The sequence below is a fragment of the Phaenicophaeus curvirostris genome, chromosome 5 (genome assembly GCF_032191515.1).
Source record: "Phaenicophaeus curvirostris isolate KB17595 chromosome 5, BPBGC_Pcur_1.0, whole genome shotgun sequence".
Lineage (NCBI taxonomy): Eukaryota > Metazoa > Chordata > Aves > Cuculiformes > Cuculidae > Phaenicophaeus > Phaenicophaeus curvirostris.
In genome coordinates, this window is record NC_091396.1 from 13,974,462 (window position 1) to 13,983,364 (window position 8,903).

An 8,903-nucleotide genomic window follows, 5' to 3' on the forward strand; every position below is an offset into this window, starting at 1 on the left:
CAGCCTCTCTAGCAAATTTGCAAATGGTACCAAAGGTTGGTTCTATCAGTAACAGTTCGGGCCCTGGCACCAGGACAGCCAGCAACAACTGCTTTTACAACCATGAGTAGTGTCTGGCCTTGTATAATGAATGCATTAGAGGGAAAACCATTTACAGCCCTCCCTTTGTGCTGAGATCCATTCTTCCTTCTCCTCCTGTGGCAAGAAACAGCCCAGCCCCAGCCAGCCTCAAGCCCTTCATGCTCCCAGCTTTAAAGCCTGTTTCCATCTTGCTTATATTTCTAAGAAGGTCTAAGCTGGCTCTGACTGGGACACCGGCACGCTTCCTTGTCGCATCAGGACAAACCTCTAGCAAATGACAACCTTCCTTGTTTGCCTTATTAATTGATGACCTGATATTCTAGTCCCAAATCTAGCACTAAAGAAACACGAATTAACACTTGGTTACTGCATTGCTAATGCTGCAGTATAGCTGTGCATGAGGTTGTTTCCTTGGATCCAAACTGCAGGGCAGAGATGATCACCAGTCAGTTATTTTCAAGCTCAGATCCTGGTTTTACCCCATACCTCAAATTCTGCATGGAAAGAACTAATATAAGACCTGTTTCTCTAAATATCTGCTTAATTTATGAAAGCTGATGTTCTGTGGAATTTCATAGACAGGTGTCTTTTGCCCAGTCATAAGCACCAGGATTAATTGCAGCCAAAGGAACGTAACACATGATGTCCAACACAAAAAGAGCCCGAGACTAGCCCTATAGCTCAGGAACCACCAGTGGGAGGGGAGAGACAAAGAGATGGTTATAGAACATGTTCTAACCTGTCACAGTGAGACAAGGCTCGACTCGATCACTTCACTCAGTATGAGCGGACATGTGTTCAACTATAGAAGCTTTCTTGCATTCAGTCAGAAAACCTCAGTGTGCCAGCCCATAATGCACGCTCTGTGAAGCAGTTTTTAGCTAAAAACATCACTGTGCTTGAACACTCACCTTGTTGACCAGACCTGCAATTTCTATCTCTTCCCAACAATCAAGCTGGTCCTCAAAGGAACCCATTTCTTGTCAGTAGATGTGAACACAAAACCAGAGATCCTCAACAGCCTTTCAGAAAATGATCTATCAAATTGCTTTGAACATTGGCAGCATCATATGCAGCAGTCTGCTGTGTTCCCTTCTGCCCAGAAGGGAACTATTTTGAACGTGATCATAGTTGATTTTCTTAATTTGCTAAATAAAAAGTGTTGCAGGCATAGTCTTGTTTTTGTTGTGTGTGACCTCATATATACAGCAGTCAAACAAAAATGTATTGGATTGCCATTTGGCAACCTCTGCAATTCAGCTGGATTTTGAAATGGTTACCTGGAGCTCATCTATGTGAATGGCACCATTTCAACATAATTTTCAGATGAGGGAATTTTATATGATAATCTATAATGTTAGAGCTATATCACATCTAAGACATAAAAAAACCATGAAGAAACAAGTAGTAGTAATACCTATGTCATTTACATCACCCAGGAAAACTTTTATCACATGATATAGACCAGTTCCACAATATAACTCTGTTATCACTGTCATTCACACTCTCAGTGTCGTGCTGTTTTAGGGCAGGAAGCCTTTGTGAATGAGCACTACCAGGTGCTTAGCACACAGCATCATTTCTTTAGATGTCAATACATTTCCAAGTTCCCAATTAATTAAATGCAATTTCAGGTTACTTTAAAATCTACTGTGCACTGCAAAACACGAAGTTAAAAAGCCACACCTGGAATCCAAATAACTGCAGAGATCAGAGATAAGATATTCTAGACTAACAAAGTACAAATTTCTTGCTTTGGTAAGATTTGGGTGATTCAGTAGTGCAGGACAGGAGATAGGCACTTGATACAACCCTCCAGAAGTGCATTTGGCCCTCTGTGACCAGAGCTGTGTGCCTGATTTATCACGAACAGTCTTACCAGAAAAGCAGCTTCCAAAACTACTACCTAGTAGGTGACAGCAGGACTATTGCATTTGCCCTCCAAAACCGACAGTGCCTGCATCTATTAAAGGCACAACATATTGGAATACAGAGCTAGAAAATATGCTTTCACTAAAACAAACAAGGTGTTGCATAAGTCTTTTCACTAAAGGCTACACAGCAGCACCAGGACAAGACTGCCAACCCCAGCTTTCAACTATTTACCAATTCCCCTTCCTTAGCTCTTAGGAAAGGTCATCTGAAATACAGTAGGCTGTTGCAGAATGGTCCTGCTACTGCTAAAAAACACTTCAGATACTCATCCGTTTAATAGTTTTTGTGAACATCGAAAACTAGTCTTGCATTGCTGACAGCTTATTGTCTTCATGTTAAACTATGGCAAAGTGTAAATTGTAGAATAGAGCTGCGAAAGTCTCTGTTCTTCGAAAAGCTAGCTGCTTACCAGCACTCACTTGCAACATCTGCAAGGCCGTCCAGTTCCCAGTTCTGTCTTGTGCTCACCCAGAGCTTTCTCTGAAGCCTCTCAGCTCAGTTACCTGCCCATTTATTGACTAGGAAGAAAGCAGGGACTGTTGACTAGGTTTTCAGAAGCATAACAGCAACTGAGTTTTTGTACAGAATCACCAAGAGATCTCAGAACACTGCACAAAGGTGGCAGCGTATCTCCACTTCACGGCTATGAAACAGAAGCCCTGAGGTGATTTCCCAGACTTATGAGAAAAACTGTGGAAATCTGTTTCATTCTCAAGACTTACTCCCATGTACCATCCATTAAATACTGCTATAAAAATCAGTTACAAGCTTTCGAAAACATGGTTACCCCAATTACAAACACAAAGTAATTACACAGTAATTTCCAAGAAAACTGGCAATGCAAACATACATTAGTCACAAAAAAGCAAAGGTTAAACAAGATTTGCAGCTTCATTATTTATGTGCTTTAATATATGTTTAACTTTGGAAGGTAGGGACTACTTTATACTTCCAGAAATATAAGCATATATTTGTTAGGGCTTGTATCTTCATGCTTTATGCTAACACATGAGGAATTTGCTGGAACACACACAATTCCTGGTTTTTCACTTAATTAAAAAATGCATTCCATAGTCTCACATGATCTGTATTTTCCATGAAAAGTAAGCTTAACTGATTAACTGATAAATGTCTTCATCTGCTTTTAGCATCTGCATGCTGCGAGAACAGGTTCCTTTGGCACTCCATACCTCTTCAAAGTGACAGTGTTTCTACGGCAACATTCACATTTATTAAGGCTGGATATAGTATCAGTGCTGAACTTGTGCGCCTGAAGTGTAAGTGAGAACGAGCGTAGGAAAAAAAACACTTGTTCTTACTTATGGAGCAGGCATACAAACCTTGGAATAATTATATCTGTTAACGATGCATTAACATAGCATTACACGCTTTAAAATACAAGCGCTAAAGAATTGCCAGGATTCAATGATCCAATAGGTCTTTTCCAACCTGGTGATTCTATGATTTATGATTCTATGATTCAACCAAGTCTTTGTCAGATGAATCAGAAAAGAATCGTAGCTACTATAGAATAAGAACTGACTCTTTGGGAAAATAATACACATCAACATAGATCTAATTATAAAGAGCTAGTATATTCCATCTCTTCCTACATGGTGACAACATCAGCTGTACTAACCAAATAAATCGGGATGCTTGCCTCCCAGGCTAGTATCGGATCCATAAATAAAACATAATAAATTCAGTGGGTCATTTCAAGTTGCAGTTTTCAGCTATTAGAATACTGTAAACAAGCAGAGATGTTGCTTAAGACCTAAGAGATCGAAGCCTGGAGCATAACTCCCATCTGGTACAAAGAATTGTACATTTTGTCTCTGTGACAAGATGTCTCATTATGTAGGGTGGCCTCCTACTGACAGGCACAGGAACAGCCTGAAAGATCTCAGAGCATGAGACAACGGCTAGAGCAGGCAGGCACTTCTCTGCCAGCAGCCACTGAGTGAGGTAAGAATTACATAGATAAATTAATCATTGAAATGAAGCTTGGACACCAGTTTAGAGATCAGCTTTGATTTGGCTTGACCTATTGCCACTCTGTTACTACATGTCCAGGCTCAGTTTAAGTAGGAATGAAGCTGGCGCCAGGTCCCAGGCCCAGGTGCACATCACACGAGCAGAGACACCTAATTGTTGGAAGTCCTTTCAGCCACGTGTCAAGTGAGGCACTGAGATGGTGCTCTGGTTCACAGCTTCAGCCTGAGTCCCACCAGAAGGAAACTGCTTTAAGTTCAAGTACGTGCCACAAAACTAGAGGTAAAAAAAGGCAATCTATGAACCTCTGAAGTGACGACGCTACCCTCCAAAGTTTGAAGTGGCTTATGCATGTCTGCATCATTCATTCACTAAGGTCAGCCTCAAAAAAGAATTCACCGCTAAACAGTATATGCTTCTGCATAAGAACAACCCCTTCATGTGCTTCAGCAGGCATAGGTCAAAGAAGAGACGAACCCATCAAATTCAATGGATATTGGAAAGAATGATGCAATTTCATTGGAAAAACAACTGAAAGCAGGGATACCCATGCAACACGTCATGTTAGTTTTGGGCCGTACACGAGATCTACAGTTGTCAGTAACATAAATATTTGAAATCAAGGAAGAAAAAAGTAAGGGTCATGGGGAAATCTCATCTAGAATGAAGTTTCTACACACTAATAAAATACTTACATATTCTCAAATCACATAGAACTTAAGGACAACTGAATAGAAATAATTCTTTATTCTTGTGTATATATATATTTATTCTTGTATATATACAAGTGACAGCAAAGTTATTCTAAAAGATCAGATTAAAAACTCGTTGCTGCATTTTTAAATTATCATTTCAGTAAAAGAAAATGGTTTCCTAACCTTTCTAAATATGGAAGCTAGATGGCATTTCCAAACTTTGCAAGTAACTAAAATAAGAAACATGATAGAACTTACAACTCTATGGCATTGTAAGACTTCAGAAAAAGAGGAGACCACATTTTTAATTAAATGATGCTAGTGTGACCACCTGCTGTAAAATGCTAGACCTTCAGTCAGTTATTACAAGGAAAACATGAAATATCAAACTTGAAAAACGGCATGAATAAGGTGTAGGAACAGTGAGACCTCCTACTCTACTGTTGTGTTTGGGCCAGGATTACAATAGGCTTAGCTTGTTCTGCTCCTCCTAGCAAAAGGAAGAATGAAACAGGGACTTGTAAGCCACAGAAACTGCAGATTTTATACCTACACAAAATAACTGGTTTTGACAATATCTGATTTCATGTAATTCAATTATAAAATGTCTAAATCTATAGCTACAAGAATTATGTCAATCTTTCAGAAGAAAGTAAATCACATTTTTACTAGCAACTCCATTCTATTCTTAGCAGCTATGGATCATTCTGATGAAATACGATGCAATGCAATGAAAAAATTATACACAGAATCTGGAAAAGTCTAAAATTACAAGCTACAGAACACAGAAAAAAATCAAGAGAAATACTTAGTGTAATAAGATCAGCATTTATGGCTTTGCTCATAGAAAAAATGGGCTAGATTAGTATTACAAATATACAAAGCCACAGTTAGAACCTCCTGTATTTCACCCATGTCCTTCTCTTACTGAACTCATTAGCATGTCATTCAACCAGGAGATCCTCTGTAGGTCAGCAGTATACAGCCAAATCTATCTCATTATGCTTTAGGAAAGTAAAATCTCTAGAGAAAAGGCAGTGTTGAAACAGATGTACAGTATTAGTAATCCGAGCTGTCAGCATCACTGTGCACTGGTTATACATAGCTAGGCAACCTGAAAACACACAAAAAACAACTGAAAGTGACCCTGAGAGTGGGCCAAAATTACCCTGTATTGCTTTTATGATGAAACTTGCAGTGCTTCTTCCTTCTAACACTTCAAGAGCGCGCTCAGAATTTCTTATCCATTGTGAGACAGCACCCCCTGGTGTAGCAACACGTGGAAACGTTCTAAAATAACTTAATTTGTGACAGGGTGCAGCTAACCAGCAAGTATTACTATGTGGATTACCCAAGATGTGGATTAACTGGCTGGGTCTTTCCTCAACATTCCAGCTGCAGCTCTGTGTGAAAAAGCACATGATATCAAGCAAATGTCCCTCAAATGTGGCTTCACCTTTCTTAGACTTGTATAAAGCTGTTTCTACAGAAACCACATTAAACTTTTTTAAAGCTCAATATAAAAACTATGTTTCCCTATGGCCTGATTGGTTTGGGGTTTTTTGTATTATCTACCTTCATATTTTCTGGAAATGACCCCTTTCTCTTCTAGAGAACTGAGAGTTGCCTATCTCATGCCTGTCACCAGACAAACATTCCTGTTTCTCATATATCATCTAAATAGGGCAGAAATATAAATCCTCATTGGGGCCTGAACAAAGAAATCTGGCCCTGAATTCATAGAATCATAGGAGCAGGGGCATAGGACAAAACAGCTTCCTGCTATGCCAGCACTGCACCATGCAATGACTACTGAAAACATTTAATGGAAAAGGAGCAAGCTTTCTTGATCCATTTATACCTTCTAGGAATTTATTCCTGTCAACACTACCTTACCCAAGCACAGCGTATGCAATACATACCTATTGCTGCTCAGAAAACAGGTTAATAAACTCCTTGTACAAAGTTTTGCACAAGAGAGCACAGCACAGCACTAGCTTTTACTGAGTTTTACTGCAATGCAAAAAAACTGTAAGTGTATCCTAAAGTAGGATACTCCGTGTAAGATAATCCTTTGTACATACAGAACAGTTCCCTAGGATCTACCTAAGGGTTACCGTTAATGTTGATCGAACACTTCAACAGCAATTGCTCAGGAGTTTCTCTTCTCCTCAGAACAACAATTAGTGAAGAGATCAATGTTGCATCTGTGGTTTTCAGGTCTCCTTCATGCTCACAGTCACTAACCCTCATGGAAACGACAATGATCATACATTTTTTCCCATTTCCTTTCCCTGTAAGAGGCTGAGTGGTAGCTGTCACAAACACAGTTTTTTAAGCAGTGGCAAGGGAACTGACCGCACAGGCCTGCCCAGGAGTGGCTAAAGACACATGGACCACCATTCCCAAATGACACAACTTAAGGATCCTTTCCGTGTACGCAGGCAAACAGAAAACTTCTCAGTCTCTCTTCAGGGCACAGAAACTATTTCAGAAAAAGGTGCTCTGAACCAAAATCAGCCCATCACCTGAGCTCCTGAGAAAAAGCTTAGTCAAAACACAGTAAGATACACATACAATTTCACAGGCACGAAACACGCATCTTAATTTTTTGTGTGTTCAGGCTAATGAAAAAATACACACCACCAATGAAAACTTCTGTACAAGACCAGTTCTGCAGGAAAGCTACTGAAAACTACGATGGGTGGAAAATTAATCCTAAAGTCATGACAGCATCTGCTGAACAGGTGTTTTCATGTCCTTGCATAAAGTTCTTCACAGCAAAAAATAACCTAAACAAAATTAAATCCTACGTCCCTTCTAACTAACTGAAAGCCACAGGAAATACGGGTATATACACATGCCAGGATGTTTTTTGATTCTGCTCATTGCAGATTGTAACTGAATCAGGGCTTAGATCACAGATACTGAAAGTCATCCTCCATGTCCAAAACCATCCTTTCCTTCGCAAATCCATCTAATTCACACCAGTCAGTAAACACGCAGCTATGACTCAATCTGTTACTGTCCTACTAATCACAATGTCTTTACAAAGAGATTAAGCCAACCACTGGAGTCCAAGGCTTTTCTTCTCTCTTGGTTTGTCTTAAAGTGACTGGAAAATAAAAACTTCCTCATGCACCCCAAAGCAGCATGCTGATACCCATGGAATTTTACAGGAGAGTAAATACAACATACTCTTATGCTTTTCTCTCATGATTCCCCCCCTCCACATTATGAAGTACTAAGCAATTAAGATCACAATCTGATTATCTCTTCTAAATCCCATGAATCTAGCATAACTTCACAGAAGGAAATACAACTGCTCTGAGATCACATAGAGACATAACTTCATTATCAACGCAGACCCACATATCCAGAGCTTCAGCTCCTGCTGGTGTTGCGATGCACGAGTTGGAGCTTTCGTTAAAAAGCAAATTAACAGCAGTACCAAAAAGGGATTTCCAAACATGCAAAACAAACAGGTCACTCAGCAAAACCATGCTGTGTTATCTTACTGATTTACTGTCTCTAACATCTGCTGGAATAAAAATATCTAGATACTCCCTATTATTGCAGGTAAAGGTTTTAAAAATGACATCATAATATTGCTAACAATATCTACTATTTATAAGAAACATACATTACTGTCATGTGTACACTTCATGATCATCCTCACAGAAGTGCACAAGGTAATCAGAGTCTTCAGAAGCTACTTTCAAAGATTTTTTCCTCAGCTCCAACAAATTGATGGCAACAGCCTTGCTAATCTAAGGCTTTTTTCTTTTACTTATCGTATGTAGCAAGTGTGAGGTGTGTGGCTTCGGAAGTCCCATATTACAAATCTAGACTACTTAAAATACGTAGCCTTAGCAGCTGTACAAACTTGTCTGCAATAGAGGTGTGCACACTGAATAACAGGAACACAGACTTCAGTACTGTTAAATCCGGCATGGCTTTAATAACTAATGGCCGTAACTACTATCAGCAGGCTTCTATTGATTTTATGATTTATGTCCTAAAAAATCAGAATTGTACAGCTGCATCAGTGCGAAGTTTTACCTGTTGACAGATCTGCCTGATTTTATATTGTGGGCAAACTTATTTTCTTAATGCATCTAAGATTTAGGAACAGATTAGAATGAAAAGTGAACCTAATGCTTATGAGAACAGTCCAAAGCTAGTTGGCAAAAAGTAGTT